The following is an 18,694-nucleotide window of genomic DNA, read 5'->3' as shown; positions in this document are numbered from 1 at the left end:
CTCACCAATGCCCCGACAGTGTTCATGGATCTCATGAACAGAGTGTGCAGGCCGATGTTGGATCGGTCGGTGATCGTGTTTATCGACGATATTGATGGGTTTTACTATAAGAACATCCTATGTGCTCATACAAACCCTAATTGTGACAACCCGAAATTTCCATTCTGAACAAACCATATCAAGCCAATAGAGGTTAGAATAGTTTCAGTGAAATTCCAGACTTCAGGTATAAGTTTGGCAGTTTTTCAGGATTTACCCTTAAGGAGATATCAGGAGAGTGGTTGCACTAGGGTTTTGTGCAACACTGTTATTCCGACACTCCGTTATATGAGAAATCATTTCAGGAATAAAAATATTTTCTGCCAAAAATATCTCAGGACTATAAATAGAATTATGAACCAAATTCATTCATTATTTGCATTTCCAACTAGAGAAAAGCCATTTTCTCTCTCACGGATCTTCGGGTTTTTATCCCAAATCGTGAGTACCTCTCTCTAGTAGTGTTAGAATGCTTATTATGTGTTAATAACATGAATTAGATAACTAAATAACGAGATTTAGGAGTTTACTCCCCAAGCTGTTCTTGGGCGGTAAAATCCCGAAACAATGCCTAGCCTTTCCCCCGCGATATACTATTGCCTTAGGCTTGTTTATAAGTGTATTTGAGACATGAAAACACCAAAGAAACACATAAGTATGGGAGTTCACGGCCCAAGAGGATCTTGGACCATGAACTCCAAAATCATGCACAAAAGGGTGCTTTTAAGGCACCTAAAGCATTGGACATTTACTAAGAATTGTTCCCACTTAAATCAAGGACCAAAACACATCAAAATCACCTTCCAAAGTGAGTTTACGGCCAAGACATGGTTCTTGGGCCGTAAACATGAAAGAAGGGCACCAAAGTGTGCCTAATGCCTTCATATGCTTTAGGTAAAAGTCTAGAACCTATCCTACATATGCAAGAGACTTGAAAGCAACAAAAACACCATTCCAAGGGAGTTTACAACTGTAAACTCCAAAGCAAATGGACTTGGAGCCGTAAACTCCTCTAAGGAGTGCTTCTAGGCCTTAAACCCTTCCAAGAATTTAACGACCAAGTTGGAATAATTCTAGGAATCATTTGGAACTTCAAAACACACAATACACCCATGGTTGGGAGTTTACGGCCGTAAACTCAAGAGTTTACAACCGTAAACTCCATGTGTGATGGTATAAGGAGAGTAAACTCATATATGGGGTCCTTTGGAACCCTAAACACAAGTGCCTTGTCCCACAATAGCTTAGATGCAATCCTTAGGGCTTAAAACACTTATATAAAGTGTTTATTATGTCTAGGATGTCTTAACATTATCAATTAGTAATTTGAGACTAATTGAGTGCATATATGTGTGATTATATGTTCATTAGGATCGTAGTGTGTGTACAAGTCCTCACTTGACGCCTAACAATCCTACACCGTCCAGTTCATCTAAACTACCAACTACAGGTGAGTTCATACCCCTTAATCAATGTTTTAAATGATTTTAAACGTTTTAATGGGGGGGGGGGGAATACAAGTAGAAAACAGTATGTTATTAAATCAATCTTATGTATTTTATAATTGTGTTTTCACTCGGTAGATTTCACATATTTCAAAAGGTGACACATGAAGTGGTTTTCTATCTTAAAATACCTTGATAACAAAAGTATTAGTTTTGAAATGTTTATTAAAATGACATCAAGTCATTCTTAATTATTGTTCAAAACTCCTAGATATCTTGCAAAAACCATTATTTTTACCTTCTTGAGCAAAACTACACTTATACGCATATGTTCTTATATATGTATTGATGTTATAGTTTTCATCCTTCGTTCAGTTTCCCACACCCTGGTGTATCGAGGGTGCATAAATCTACTTGAACAACCAATTACTTTCCAGTTAATTATCATAGGGATAGTTAGAAGAAACAAAACATTATTCCTATTACAAGGAATCACACAAGAGTCAGTTCATTCATGAGTCTATACCAGTACCTTACATGATACATGAGTACAATTACCTAGGATTACATGATACATGAGTACGTTTACATAGCTACATTTATCTAAATACGCTTACATGAATACCATACATGAGTACTGTTACTTAGATACATTATCCTGTATTCACTTACCTAGATACTTGTACCTAGAGTTATTAGGAAGATTTATCCGTACCTTCTATGTAAATTTTCCTACCTATCCCTGTTCGACGGGATGTCTAGACGGGACTTACCATTCCGAACCCCACTGATTAGCACCAGTGGTCGATGAATGTCTACGGATGTCTAAGGTTGTTACTTATTTAGTAGTCAGTGACGGGACTAACCATCCCTCCGTCCAACTGTTGCAACAGTGGATGATATGTGAATCTTCGGAGGATCATTAGGTTAACGAGCTGTATTAGGAGATCGATATTCGGACTAACCCTCCCTCCACCCTGCTGCCGCTACAGAGGATGAGGGGACACTCTTCGGATGTTCATAGGGTCTATCTTTTGCTTCGGCGATGTCGTGTTTGTCCTGGTAACCCAAGATAATAACACTTACATGATTATATTTTTCCTGTTTACTTTATTTTGTGATACTTTCACATAAATGAGGAGTTAGACTAAGTACTCTAGTACTAGTCAATAGAAAGGAAAAGCTATCATATTACTTACAAAACATTCGGGTCTTGGTAGAAGACTACATTGTCATAACAAAACATTCGGGTCTTGGTAGAAGACTACATTTCATACTTATATCAACTGTTCTATTTAAGGATTTATACGACATTCTTAACAGCATTCCAAAACAAGACAATAACACATAAATACTTATGAATTCACCAGCTTTAAAGCTGATACTCGCTTTCAAAATAACTTGTATTCTCAGGTCATCAGTTAGACAGGTGCGATGGCCAGGTTTTTGAGAAGATGGAGCACAGACAAGACTCGCCTTATTTTGATTATTCATTTTATTGTTGTACATTATGAAAGAACACACATATATTAAAACTCTACTTATAATGCAATGGATGATGTTGTTGCTTGTTTATTATATTACACTGTTGTGATACTGTACATGATGTCCTCCACCCGTGAACGTTTCCGCCGTTCTTGGTTTTGTGGTGTGACAGATTGGTATCAGAGCATTGTTTATAGTGAATTAAGTATATCAACCCATAAAAGATATACTAACTATAAATACATAGGGATTAAAACACTCTGTCTAAGAGAATATACTTTTAAATAATAAAATATTTAACAAAGTATACGTGCCTGCATTCATACTAAAATCAGTGTCACAATGACAAGAACAAAAGTATTACGATTGTTGAATATCACAGGTAAGCTCGGGGATGTATGGTCAGTCTTGGGAGTCGCATAGACTGATCAACTCTGCTGTTCCAAGGATTGATTAGCACATGCCCAAGAATGGTTGTGATATGGCAACAAGTCTAAAAACTTACCAACATCACCACAATGAGAACATTATAACATAACCTAAGTCTGAAATACCATAGGGGTGTTTTGTGTTACTATAAGTACTTTGTACTTGAGAACTAAAATGGAATCTTCATTCCTAAGTTGATAATTGCTAAGTGGATACGCTAAAGTTATATGTAACTAGGATGTTATAGACTTAGAATCGGTGAAATTTTTGCTTTACCCTTATTCCTTGTGAATTTGGAGTTGAGGTCACTTATTCGAAGGCCTATCCTGTGTTGATTACATATAACTGGTATGCACTTTACAAATAGCGATGGAACTAATGAAAATTTCCTAAATAATTATCTAGATAGTTCGTCTAATAATTATTTTCTTACCCCAAATTCTCGCGTAGATAACATGGCTTGATTCCATCCCCACGACAACATGTTCCTTCCGAACGCGGTTATTGCTGGATGGTTTGGAGAAGAACCAGTTAATGATCATCCAATCCCTCTGAATGATCACCGTGCTGAAGACCTTTCAGACGATGCCATCTCCGAACCCGAGGTTGAGAACCCACCCCAGGCAGCTCCCTTTCCGATTTCTAACCCTCGCCCGACTTTTCATGGCCCGACGCTTGAGTGGGTGGAATGTTTGGAAACATGGAGCCAAGAACAAGATCAGCCCATGCCATTTAATGGTGACCGAAGCTTCTATGACTTGAGCAATGGGGGCTCAGCAGACAGAATCATGCCAATTCTGATCCGGAGAGTTGCCCGAAACGAAATTCAGGGCAGGACAGCTCTACAACGTATCGCAGAAGTCGATACAAATGGAGGAATGCATATGCTTCACACCAGTCGCCTTGAACATGCTCGTGAGAGGTCTGAGAGAGACTATGAAACCCTGCTGCAAGCACTGGCTGAATCACGAGCCGAAGTCATGGAACTTCGGGTACGCCAGAGAGTGTACGAAAGACACCTACTTGATGTGGAACGCCAACTGGCTGAACTGAGAGTTCACCAGAGGGATGACCGTCACTAGTAGTAGATACTTTGCTTTATTTTTCCTTGTTAGAAAGGAATCGTCTTCCTGTCTATGCCCGATGTGGTATTTTCTATGAAACTATCTTGTACTGTAAGTACTTTAGTTAGGCCCTTTACACTGTCAAGAACTACCTTCTCTGGATATGATGTAAGACCTTTTTACAAGGTCATTTTCCCGAACCTGTACGTCATGAATATCAAAGATATTGACAGTCGGCTAACTTCTGAGTCATTCTTTATTCGAATACTCTTATCATACTTTCTTTAGAGTCTATTTGAAACATGCTCTAGTCAAGTCATTGGACTATAGCAATTTAACTCCGGCGACATCTCCAAGTCTCTTTCAATGGTTGGATCACGTTATTCGCCAACCAACGATACCTCGGCTAGAACGACAAACATCTTGAGACCATTGCATGAACTTACTTCCGATCTTTGCTAGGACTGCATCATAGGGATGTAGGTCAAACCTTCGTGAACATACTTCCATTCCGTACTAGGACTGCATCATAGGGATGTAGGTCGAACCTTAGAGAACATACTTCTATTCTTTACATGAGCGATCGAACTACGTCTAGGTTCAACCATTCTCGCTCACAAATTCATTTTCGTTCGGTGTAACAGAATCATGTCACCCAAGAAAAACGATCAGCCCATCAACCAAACACCAACTCTTCAGATTGATGCAGCTACCTTTCAAGCTGCAGTCTCGGCTGCCGTGTCAGCTATTCTGACCCACCTGAACGCTAACAATGCAAGTGTTAACGGGATTGTTAACAATCATTCCAATCCAAGTAACAAATGGAAGTCTTGGAATAAACCTAAGGACAAGTCGCTTTGAAGGGCGAACAGGAAACAACCACCAGTAACAACCTTCACAGCCACGACATCAACACCTCCAACTACTACCCCTTCGGGCATCCCAATGGTCCCTAAACCAGACAAGATTTATGCTGGAAATCTCCCAAAATGCATTAAATGCAATTTTCACCACCATGGACCTTGTAGGGAGATGCAGTGCTCACACTGCAACAGGAAGGGGCATACAGCCCGTTACTGCAAGACTCCAACAGCTCAGCCTGCCCAAGTGCCAAACACCAGTGTGAACCAAACTTGTTATGGTTGTGGCAAGGTAGGTCATTACAAAAGGAACTGCCCAGAGGCAGCAAATGCTGGCACACACGGCAGTATGCTACCGACCACCGCCGCAGGAGAGTCTACTTCGGTCCCACGTTAATGTAATTTAGGCGTTTCGTTGTAACAGACTTATGAACCATCCCAAAACTAGTGCAACCAGAGTCTTATCTTTTGCGAGATCCCGTCCGTTTAGGGATGCTCGTGCTGCGTATACTTGCCTTTTGTAGTATACCTTGTTCGCAACAATAGTCTTGTAATAAATCCTAAGTACAGTAACTCTGTTAATGGTTGCACTGTTGCATTTTTTATGTAACGCCTTATATTCAAAATCTAATGTCTTTAGTTTCCATACGATTCCGACTTTATCATACGACTCGAGTAAATTGATCCTCGCAATACCAGCTCCATACATGCATCTCTTTGTCAGTAAACGTCTTTTAGCGAAGCCGTCATATCAGAACTCCGAGGTACTCGTGCATGAAGTATCTATTAGTTCCTTTCCTTTCCGAAGGAATCCCCACAGTATTACTCGTGCAGTACGTCAAGTTCAATTCCAGGATTCATACGGTTGATCTATCACTGAGGAATGTATACATGAGAGTGATATATAATCATTGTTCTACAGGTTTAGAATTGACGATTCCACTTTAACTTCTTTTCCCTCGATGGGATGTGAGATTAAGGAAGAATCAGTTATTCGACTACCTTTTTAGTCTTAATTATATACGACTCGTATACACGAAATTGTGATCATTGAATCACGTATGAATTCTAATATGAACTTCAGGACGGAGACTGTCCAGGAGTACGAGTAATTGCATTGGCAGAGGAACAAACTTAGAACCCAGTGTGACTCTTATAACCAGATCGCCTTCAGTCTAAACACCTACGGAAGATACAAGAACAGCCCGGAAAACACAACGAACTACTCAACAATAGAATTAGGAGACCAGGCTTCTCACCCTTGAGAGCTCCGGTCTTATTATTACCAGAAGTCGACGGAGTGCATCTTATGTACCTCGACGACCGGAGACTTTGTTAAGATTTCCTTTAGAAACCGTTGTCTCTTCCTCGCATAGACGAGTTGATTGAGCAACCACAGGGAGAGTGTTACTTTTAGAAACGGACCTGAGATCCGAATATCACCAGTTCGAGTGTTAGGGAAGGATGTCCTAAATACTACCCTCTGAACTCGATGCGGACACTTTGAGTCTGTAGTGATACCCCTCAGATAGGACCAATACGCCCATAGTATTCATGAGCTAAATGAGTAGAGTACGCCTTTCTTACTAGGATCAGTTCGTCATTTCTCCATATAATGACTACTTATCTACCCTCGTAGTAAGAAAGAACCCATAGGAACATTACCCTCGGAGATACTTTCCGCAAAGTTCTCTGAACAAGAGTTTTGGAATTTAGAGTCAAATTTCCTGAGATACACTTTTAGTGTTGTGGAAATTCTTGAGTACTTTGTCAAATTATCCAAAACCGTTGGGAATTTGTCGGCACCGTAGTCACCGACGGAAAATTCGCCAAATTCTAGGTCTTACAGACCTACTATCATAGTCCATTCGGAACTCCCCACAAATTTTAGAAACCCTTTCGACTTTGACCCAGCAAGGGATGGCCCTTGACTGGGAAGTAAGTGAGAGAAAGAACCTTTGGAATTCCAAGTGAGAGACCAAATTCTTTAGGAAACCTCACTCTGGGAACGGATTAATACGCTTTGTAAAGCGTGGAAACCTAAAATCCAATATAGTTAGGACCTCCGAGATTCTTACCAGAATCGGTCCTACATTTCACAAACTAGACCTACTCTGCGAACTCAGTAACGTACATTTTCCCCTTCGCTTCTCAAACTCGAAACAGTATCCTTCCATTAGGACTTTCGTAATCCGTCTCGACGAGATCGAGATTTACGAGATCCTTGCCTTCGTATTAGAACCGTAGTGACCCTCTACCGAGAGGTCAAGCGGACGAAGCAACGCTGTCGCCCGTTAGTGAAGGTTCCTTGGGATACCAACCGAGAACCCGATTTCACTTAGGAGTGCGAGAAACAATCGATTAGGAAGTTCACATAACGACTCGATCATTCGTACATACCTACTTCCTTATCTAAATTCTAATTTCGGGACGAAATTCCCTTTAACAAGGGGATGATGTGACAACCCGAAATTTCCATTCTGAACAAACCATATCAAGCCAATAGAGGTTAGAACAGTTTCAGTGAAATTCCAGACTTCGGGTATAAGTTTGGCAGTTTTTCAGGATTTACCCTTAAGGAGATATCAGAAGAGTGGTTGCACTAGGGTTTTGTGCAACACTGTTATTCCGACACTCCGTTATATGAGAAATCATTTCAGGAATAAAAATATTTTCTGCCAAAAATATCTCAGGACTATAAATAGAATTATGAACCAAATTCATTCATTATTTGCATTTCCAACTAGAGAAAAGCCATTTTCTCTCTCACGGATCTTCGGGTTTTTATCCCAAATCGTGAGTACCTCTCTCTAGTAGTGTTAGAATGCTTATTATGTGTTAATAACATGAATTAGATAACTAAATAACGAGATTTAGGAGTTTACTCCCCAAGCTGTTCTTGGGCGGTAAAATCCCGAAACAATGCCTAGCCTTTCCCCCGCGATATACTATTTCCTTAGGCTTGTTTATAAGTGTATTTGGGACATGAAAACACCAAAGAAACACATAGGTATGGGAGTTCATGGCCCAAGAGGATCTTGGACCATGAACTCCAAAATCATGCACAAAAGGGTGCTTTTAAGGCACCTAAAGCATTGGACATTTACTAAGAATTGTTCCCACTTAAATCAAGGACCAAAACACATCAAAATCACCTTCCAAAGTGAGTTTACGGCCAAGACATGGTTCTTGGGCCGTAAACATGAAAGAAGGGCACCAAAGTGTGCCTAATGCCTTCATATGCTTTAGGTAAAAGTCTAGAACCTATCCTACATATGCAAGAGACTTGAAAGCAACAAAAACACCATTCCAAGGGAGTTTACGACTGTAAACTCCAAAGCAAATGGACTTGGAGCCGTAAACTCCTCTAAGGAGTGCTTCTAGGCCTTAAACCCTTCCAAGAATTTAACGACCAAGTTGGAATAATTCTAGGAATCATTTGGAACTTCAAAACACACAATACACCCATGGTTGGGAGTTTACGGCCGTAAACTCAAGAGTTTACAACCGTAAACTCCATGTGTGATGGTATAAGGAGAGTAAACTTATATATGGGGTCCTTTGGAACCCTAAACACAAGTGCCTTGTCCCACAATAGCTTAGATGCAATCCTTAGGGCTTAAAACACTTATATAAAGTGTTTATTATGTCTAGGATGTCTTAACATTATCAATTAGTAATTTGAGACTAATTGAGTGCATATATGTGTGATTATATGTTCATTAGGATCGTAGTGTGTGTACAAGTCCTCACTTGACGCCTAACAATCCTACACCGTCCAGTTCATCTAAACTACCAACTACAGGTGCGTTCATACCCCTTAATCAATGTTTTAAATGATTTTAAACGTTTTAATGGGGGGGGGGGAATACAAGTAGAAAACAGTATGTTATTAAATCAATCTTATGTATTTTATAACTGTGTTTTCACTCAGTAGATTTCACATATTTCAAAAGGTGACACATGAAGTGGTTTTCTATCTTAAAATACCTTGATAACAAAAGTATTAGTTTTGAAATGTTTATTAAAATGACATCAAGTCATTCTTAATTATTGTTCAAAACTCCTAGATATCTTGCAAAAACCATTATTTTTACCTTCTTGAGCAAAACTACACTTATATGCATATGTTCTTATATATGTATTGATGTTATAGTTTTCATCCTTCGTTCAGTTTCCCACACCCTGGTGTATCGAGGGTGCATAAATCTACTTGAACAACCAATTACTTTCCAGTTAATTATCATAGGGATAGTTAGAAGAAACAAAACATTATTCCTATTACAAGGAATCACACAAGAGTCAGTTCATTCATGAGTCTATACCAGTACCTTACATGATACATGAGTACAATTACCTAGGATTACATGATACATGAGTACGTTTACATAGCTACATTTATCTGAATACGCTTACATGAATACCATACATGAGTACTGTTACGTAGATACATTATCCTATATTCACTTACCTGGATACTTGTACCCAGAGTTATTAGGAAGATTTATTCGTACCTTCTGTGTAAATTTTCCTGCCTATCCCTGTTCGACGGGATGTCCAGACGGGACTTACCATTCCGAACCCCACTGATTAGCACCAGTGGTCGATGAATGTCTACGGATGTCTAAGGTTGTTACTTATTTAGTAGTCAGTGACGGGACTAACCATCCCTCCGTCCAACTGTTGCAACAGTGGATGAGATGTGAATCTTCGGAGGATCATTAGGTTAACGTGCTGTATTAGGAGATCGATATCCGGACTAACCCTCCCTCCACCCTGCTGCCGCTACAGAGGATGAGGGGACACTCTTCGGATGTTCATAGGGTCTATCTTTTGCTTCGGCGATGTCGTGTTTGTCCTGGTAACCCAAGATAATAACACTTACATGATTATATTTTTCCTGTTTACTTTATTTTGTGATACTTTCACATAAATGAGGAGTTAGACTAAGTACTCTAGTACTAGTCAATAGAAAGGAAAAGCTATCATATTACTTACAAAACATTCGGGTCTTGGTAGAAGACTACATTGTCATAACAAAACATTCGGGTCTTGGTAGAAGACTACATTTCATACTGATATCAACTGTTCTATTTAAGGATTTATACGACATTCTTAACAGCATTCCAAAACAGGACAATAACACATAAATACTTATGAATTCACCAACTTTAAAGCTGATACTCGCTTTCAAAATAACTTGTATTCTCAGGTCATCAGTTAGACAGGTGCGATGGCCAGGTTTTTGAGAAGATGGAGCACAGACAAGACTCGCCTTATTTTGATTATTCATTTTATTGTTGTACATTATGAAAGAACACACATGTATTAAAACTCTACTTATAATGCAATGGATGATGATGTTGCTTGTTTATTATATTACACTGTTGTGATACTGTACATGATGTCCTCCACCCCTGAATGTTTCCGCCGTTCTTGGTTTTAGGGTGTGACACTAATGCTTGGATCTAGGTTTCTCTATTGTACATGCAATTTATCCAAGACTATAAACCCTAGATCTAGCATATGATAATCAATATAACATATAAATAAGGGTTTAGATCATACCTTGATTGTTATGTAGCAATAACAATCTCAAATCCTTCTTGTATTGACTTTAGAAAGCTTAGAGTCACAAATGTCACTCCTCTAATGGTTCACAAAGACCAAGAGCAAGAGGATGAAGAGGAGAAGAGAAGGAGGCTGCCCAAAACGTGTGGAAACCCTAGAAGAAAGCTTGTCCACGTTTTTGGGGCATAAGGGCTATACATATAGTGAAGCTATTAGGGTTATCTAACAAGGAAACCCTAATTTGGATGCTTAAGCCCTAAGCAACCCATGGAATCCTTTCCTTAAAGGCCTTGGACGATTTCCAATGGATTTCCCCATAGAATTCGTCCACTCCTTAATATAAGGCAATCCATAGCCCAAATTGCAATTATCTTATAATTACAATTCCAGTCCCTTAAGTTTAATTAATCTCTTTTAGTCACAAACTTAATTCTTATTAATTCTTGACTAATATTAATTAAACAATATGATTTCTCCTTTAATATATTATTCTCATAATATATTAATAAATCATATTTAATCCTTTCTGTCCATAATTCATCCTATCAAGTTGCTTTGGTGAAGGCAACCCAAAAGGACCATGCACCATCGGGTCAAGTACATACTAGAATAGTTGGGTACGAGGCTGCATTTTAGTACCGCATACCACCGACAGACTGACGGTGAGAGCGAGCGGACGATTCAGACGATCGAGGACATGCTCCGAGCATGCATGTTGGATTTTGGTGGGAGTTGGGACACGTATTTTCCCTTAGCAGAGTTCTCCTACAATAACAGCCATCATTCGAGCATTGGTTTGCCACCTTTTGAGCTGTTGTATGGGAGGAGGTGTCGGACTCCCATTTGTTGGGGAGAGGTAGGGCAACGAGTGATGGGTAGCACAGAGATTGTGCTTCAGACGACAGAGCAGATACAGCGGGTCAGGTAGAGATTGTTGACCGCTCAGAGCCACCAGAAGAGTTATGCGGATAGACGTCGATCCGAGCTTGAGTTCCAGGTCGGTGATTATGTTCTCCTGAAGGTATCTCCTTGGAAAGGAGTGATTCGATTCAGGAAGAGGGGCAAACTAGGGCCCCGGTATATTGGGTCGTTCAGAGTGATCGCGAGGGTGGGAAGGGTAGCGTATCGCTTGGAGCTACCTGCAGAGTTGGAGCGGATTCATAATACCTTCCATGTGTCTCAGTTGAGGAAGAGTATAGCCGACGAGTCGGTGGTGGTGTCGTTAGAGGACATTCAGGTGGATGCGAGCTTGAACTACGCGGAGTGACCAGTTGCGATTGTGGATCGAAAGATCAAGGTTCTGAGGAACAAGGAGGTGCCTCTGGTACAGGTTCAGTGGCAGCATCGGAGAGGATCCGAGTTAACCTGGGAGCCAGAGCGTGAGATGCGGGAGCAGCATCCGGAGCTATTTCAGGGATACGACTTCAAGGGCGAAGTCAGATTCAAGTGGGGGAGAATTGTAACATCCGGAATTTCAGGTATTATATTTATTCTTTTTTATTTTGAGTTTTGTGAGAGGACTCGGCGAGTTGGTGCGTAGACTCACCGAGTAGAGATGCGATTTCTCACCCGGATTAATGACTGGACTCGACGAATCGCATTGGTGGACTCGGCGAGTCCGCGCTGTTTAATGAAACCCTAATTTCTCGGGTTTGGGGCCTATTTAAAGGGCCTTATGGCCGTCATTTGTGCTCACCAGCCTCCAAAGCGAAACCCTAGTGAGCTTGAGCGTTTGGAGTGAGAGAAGGAGCCATTGTTGACCTTGGTGGTGTTGTCTAGCAAGGGAAAGGAAGCTATAGCCAAGAGGAAGCAAGAGGGTTAACTTCCTGAAGAGCTGAGGTCCAGAACATCATGTTTGAGGTACTGTTTTCGAACCATTTTCTGTTGAGGTGATGTTCATGTTGATTTAGGGCTTATTGAGCCATTTTGTGACTAGATCTAGTGCTCCCATGGTCCCTTAAGCGAGTGAGGTTCTGGATCTGGACCCATGGAGGTCCAGAGTGCCTCTTTGTCCAAGCTTTATATGAGTCTATGGAGGTTTTGGTTTGGGATCATTATGTTTGAGGTTAAAACACCATTTATGAGTCAATAAGTGTGATATGAGCCCCAAGACATAGACTTTACGTGATAAATAAGCTTGGAAAGACTAGATCTATGAGTTAGTGGAACAGATCTGACCTCAGAAGGACGTTTGGGGTTGTACATGGAATGCACTCGTCGAGTCCATTGGCAGACTCGACGAGTTGGAGCGAGTGGTTCCGTGTTTTCGAACCAGGGGTTGAGGAACCGAGTTGGGTGAGTGACTCTGTGAGTCGGAAGGGGAGAGGAATCGGGTCCCCGAAGGGACTCAGCGAGTCCACGCCAGACTCGGTGAGTTGGGTTGACCGTTGACCGTTGACCAGAGTTGACCGATGTTGACTTGATAGAGTTAGTCATCCCTAGTTTGGAAAGTGTTAATTAGGGATGTATTTGTGTTATAGGAGGACCATAGCTCGGGTGATCGAGCACTAGTGATTTCAGGGATTTATGAGTTACCGAGATACGCGAGGTGAGTCTTCTCACTATACTTTACCTTGAGTAGGTAATTAGAGTTATGTGATACAATGTTGTATGCTATATATGTGTTATGTGTTGCATTACATTATTCTATGTGATTTATGATGTGCATGCTACAGAGTTAGAACCAGAAGGTTCACAGAGACAGAGCCTGAGGGTTCATAGAGTTGGGTGCACGAACCCAAAGAGTTATAGCCTCGAGTGGCCAATATGTGTTATATATATGGTATTTTGGGGAACTCACTAAGCTTTGTGCTTACAGTGTTTGATGTTATTTGTTTCAGGTACTAGTGAGGATCGCGGGAAGGCGCCGACCTGATCAGTACGCACACGAGATTTTTATGTTATGAGATCTTGGGATTTTTATATGCTATGGATTTGAGTTTCAAACAATGATGTTTTTATGAATACTAAATGAATTGCGGCGGTGGTCAAGTTAGAGAGAGAGAGAGACCGGGGTGGGGATTAGTTTCTTTTTGTTTTTTAATTAAAAAAGTGTTAAAAGTAAATAAAAAAAGTGGAAAAGGAAAATATCAAAGGCAAATCCGTCAAGTTAATAATGTTTCAATACTTTTAGACCAAACTCGCAACAAAATCAAAATTTTGGACCGCTGGTGCTAGTCTAAACTTTTTTGGACCAAAGTGACAATTTTCGACATACCATAGGGACCATTTGTGCAGTTTAGTCAATCTAGGGCAACCGAAATAAAATAAAACTCGCTAAAATTTATTTTACAGAATTTTATTGTTTTTTGGTTATTCCAAAACCATTTGGTCAAGGTTTCTAGTTTGAAATCCTTGATAAATGCTTTAAATATTATCACTATTTCAAGTATAAAAAAAATAAAATGTGTTGTTTATATTAATTAAAAGATTCTCTATGATCAAACAATGTAAGCATAATTTAATAGGATGATTTTAGTTATGCTAGTCAATAATATGTTTACACGTTTCCTGAATATATATAATTTTTAAAAATAATCGTCAACCCCATTAAACTAGAGCATTTTTTGTTAGACATGAAATGTTAAAAGCTAAAAATATTCAAATGCTTCGCTATTAATATAGAAAGAAGAGATGTAGGATACCTACCGTCACTTGGCTTATCTGGTTGGCATTCATAATGTGTATATCTAATAGGTCATGTGTTCGAGGCAGGTAGAGAGAGAGAAGAAGAGAGAGAGAAGAAGATAAATGGTATTCTAAAATACCACATTTTAATTTGGATAATCATTTTCTTTGGCAATTTCATTCGTTCAGTTTCAATAATCATCGATTAATTTTTATTTTATCATCATTATCATATACTTTTTAATAACATCGACCATCATTAATTACCATCTTTCAACAAATTATTAAGCTCCAATCTTATAAGTTGTATTAAATCTTTAAAGATTATGTTTGTCAACATGAATAAGTATGATTTAGTCGGTTTAAATGGTTGCCCTTTTGGGTGGTGTTTTTTTTTCTAACATATAAACCGAAATCAAACTAAATAAGCTTCGATTTAACCCATTTTCAGTTTAATCTTTTTGATTTACAGTTAAATCTAAGGGGTTATTTGGATAGGAAAAAAAGAGGTGCTTATTGCTTATTCTCACAATAAGCTAATTTGAGTGTTTGGATAAAATCCAGCTTATTAAGCTAAATAAGCTAATTTTAATAAACATCTCTCCCCATGCTTATTGCTTATTGCTTATTACCACCACAAATAAACAATAAGCTAATAAGCTAATTCAAACACCCCTAAATAACATATGTTAAATTTTTTAAAGATTAGATGGAATAACATTATGCGAAATAGTGGTCTTCAATTAGGAGTGATGTTGTCAAAGTTTTTTTTTTTTTTTTTTTTTTTTTTTCTCCAATAAGAGGGTGAAAGTAGTACGATGGTTGAGTTTGATGAGTTTTTTTTTTTTAAAGATAAATGGTAGCTGCTGTAATTGATTTTTTTTTTGAACCGGAAAATATATTAAAAAAAGACCCCGCCAACCCCGCCTAGCAAGTCACTAGACGACCGAGGAAAAACAGAAGATAAGAACAAAGAAATTTACATACGAATTAAAGGAGAAATTGACCAATCAACCCATCTACAACAATATTTCAGACGGCTATGTTTAATCCAAACAAACACCAGCCACCTTTGTTGGAGAATCTTGTATGTTTTTTAGTACTCTGTTGCACCCCGCCTTCCAAATCCACCATAACGTCCTATATCAAATAGTAATTAAGTTATTTTTTCTATCCTTATCATTCCCAAATGCAACATGTACTCTATTAACTCTCCAATTGCCGATGTCTGGAACATTGGAATGCCACACCACTTCAAGACACATTCCTACATTGTTTTCGCGAACGGGCATGATAGCAAAATATGGTCAGAATCCTCCTCATCTGTTAGAAAATAACTGCACATCACCAAGTCCAGATCCAAACCTCTACGCATAAGGGCACGTAGCGATGGAATACACTTCTGCAATGCTCTCCAAATAAAGCTTGTAACTTTGATAGGAACCTCACGGATCCATTCCACCCAATCCATCATTACCTGTTTTTGAGGTTTATCAATTACTCTCCTGAGGGCGGCCACCTGAAATTCACCATCAACTGTGATACCACATTTCCATCCATCGTTTGAAGCCTGCGGTTGAAAGGTCCCAAGCAATGTCGAAATAATTTGTAGTTCTTCAAAGTGGGTATTAAAGTAAGGGCGCGAGATCCAATCCCATAAGGGACCGCCAAGTTAAATTTTGTCTTCGATCGGGCATCTCCTTTTCTTTTCTAGTTAATACAACCCTGAAAAAGTAGATTTTAGAGGTTCATCGCCAATCCAGTGGTCTAACCAAAACATAGTGTCGCATCCTCTCCCAATCTGCTTTGTAATCACGTGATCCATACTAATTCCCATATTTTTTAAGTCATGTTGAATACATGCAATGTTGTTCCACACACCTGTAATAGATTTTTTAGATATAACATTGGAGGGCCTGATGCAAAGATTATGGACTCCTTTAATAACACGGGCCCAACTTGCCGTGGGATTTGTTCTCAAACGCCACCACCATTTGATTAATAGAGAAAGGTTAAGAGCCCTGATCAATCCATACCCAAACCTCCCATATCCTTTGGAGCAATAATTTTATCCCACGTAACCTAGTGATTTTTTTTTCTGTCCTCAGTGCCTCCCTAAATGAATTTTCTCATGATTCCTTCCAAAGTATTTAGTACCCCGATAGGTGCAGCAAATAGCGACATGAAGAATGTTGGAAGGTTTCCCAGCACTGCTTTAACCAGGGTCAACCTTCCACCGAAAGACAAATTTTTTTCCCTCTAGGTGGTTAGTTTGGAATGGAAGCGTTTAATCACCGGGGTCCAATTTCTCTTAAGATTCATGTTCGCACCGACTGGAACGCCTAGGTAGATAAAAGGAAGTGATGATGGCTCACACCCAAGAGGCACAACCTACCTTTGCACTTCAGTTGGGCATGCTCCAATTCCGAACACCCAAGACTTATAAAATTTACTTTGAGGCCATAAGAGATTTGAAAATAACATAGCATCCGTGCTAGGTTAATTATGTTTGATCTTCTCCATTCACCAATAAATAAGGCATCATCCGTGTAAAAAGATGGGAAATCGTCATAACTTCGTGTGGAATTTGAACCCCTTTAAAGATGCCTTTCTCACACGTTGACTTCATAGCAACATTGAGCCCTTCCATTACCATTATGAAGAGTAATGGTGAGAGTGGGTCACCCTGTCGAATTCCTTTTCCAAAATTAAACTCAGTCGTGGGCAAACCATTGAAAAGAATCGATGCCCTAGCAGACTCGAGGCACGCCTTTATCCACATCCTCCACTCTGGGTCATACCCCATTTGATCCATTGTAGAGTCTAAAAACTCCCAGTTAACCGATTCAAATGCTTTATCGAAATCTACATCGAAGAGGAGTAATTTCTTTTTTGTTTTTTTTCTCCCATGAGCATAACTCATTTACAATTAGTGGCCCATCAAGTATATTCCTGCCTTTAACGAACGTCGATTGTGTTGGATTAGTGTCTAAGTCCATAACTATTTTGGTATGTACTTGACCCGGTGGTGCATGGTCCTTTTGGGTTGCCTTCACCAAAGCAACTTGATAGGATGAATTATGAAGAGAAAGGATTAATTATGATTTATTAATATATTATGAGAATAATATATTAAAGGAAAAATCATATTGTTTAATTAATATTAGTCAAGAGTTAATTGATAATTAATTTTGTGACTAAAAGAGATTAATTAAACTTAAGGGACTGGACGGTTTGGGCAGCCTCCTCTCTCCTTATTCTTCATCCTCTTGCTCTTGGTGTTTGTGACCCATTAGAGGAGTGACAATTGTGACTCTAAGCTTTCTAAAGTCATTACAAGGAGGATTTGAAATTGTTATTGCTACATAACAATCAAGGTAAGATCTAAAACCCTTTCACATGTTAATATGATTAATTGTATGCTAGAACTAGGGTTTAAAGTCTTGGATGAATTGTATGTACAATAGAGAAACCTAGATCCAGCATTAGGGTTTGCATGAGAACATAGGATGTTCTTATGGCTAAAACCCATCAGTGGTATCAGAGCCTTGATTGGTTTCTATTGTATTGATGCCTTGGTTATTTGTTCAAGCTTCAAAAATCGATTTTTTTGGCTCCCTGACTGATGAACTCGGCGAGTTCTAATGTGGACTCGGCGAGTTGCTCCTACTCGGCGAGTCCATAGAGGAACTCGGCGAGTTCGAGCGTCAGTAAGAGCAGATTTCGGGATTTCTTGATGTTTTGCTTGAGGATACTTGCTTTAACTGTTTTGGGTCCTTAATATTCGAATTTTATCTTATATTTGAGTATATCATTGATTAAACAAGAGATAATTACCAATTGATTAGATAATAACTTCCTTATATGATTAAAGATTGATTATTTGTATTAATTGGGTAACTTATCTTGCAAGAAATTGAAATTAGGTCAAATATAGATAATGAGAAAATTAATTGTTTAATTTCTATTATTTGTTATTTGATCATTGTGTTGTGAAAAAGTTTCATTTGTGCCCATGCAAGTTTTATGGTTTAAATTTGGATTTAAAGGTTTTGTTTTGAAATTTAAATAGTTAAAACCCTAATGTTTTGAAATGTTTCAAAACTTGCCCTCAAGTTTTTGAATTTAAAAGTTGATTTAGAAATTTTAGATTCTAAAACCTTAGTATTGTTTT

Source organism: Lactuca serriola, chromosome 3 (genome assembly GCF_051521515.1).
Source record: "Lactuca serriola cultivar US96UC23 chromosome 3, Lser_US96UC23_V15, whole genome shotgun sequence".
In the NCBI taxonomy this organism is placed as follows: Eukaryota; Viridiplantae; Streptophyta; class Magnoliopsida; order Asterales; family Asteraceae; genus Lactuca; species Lactuca serriola.
This window is presented reverse-complemented; position numbering follows the sequence as displayed.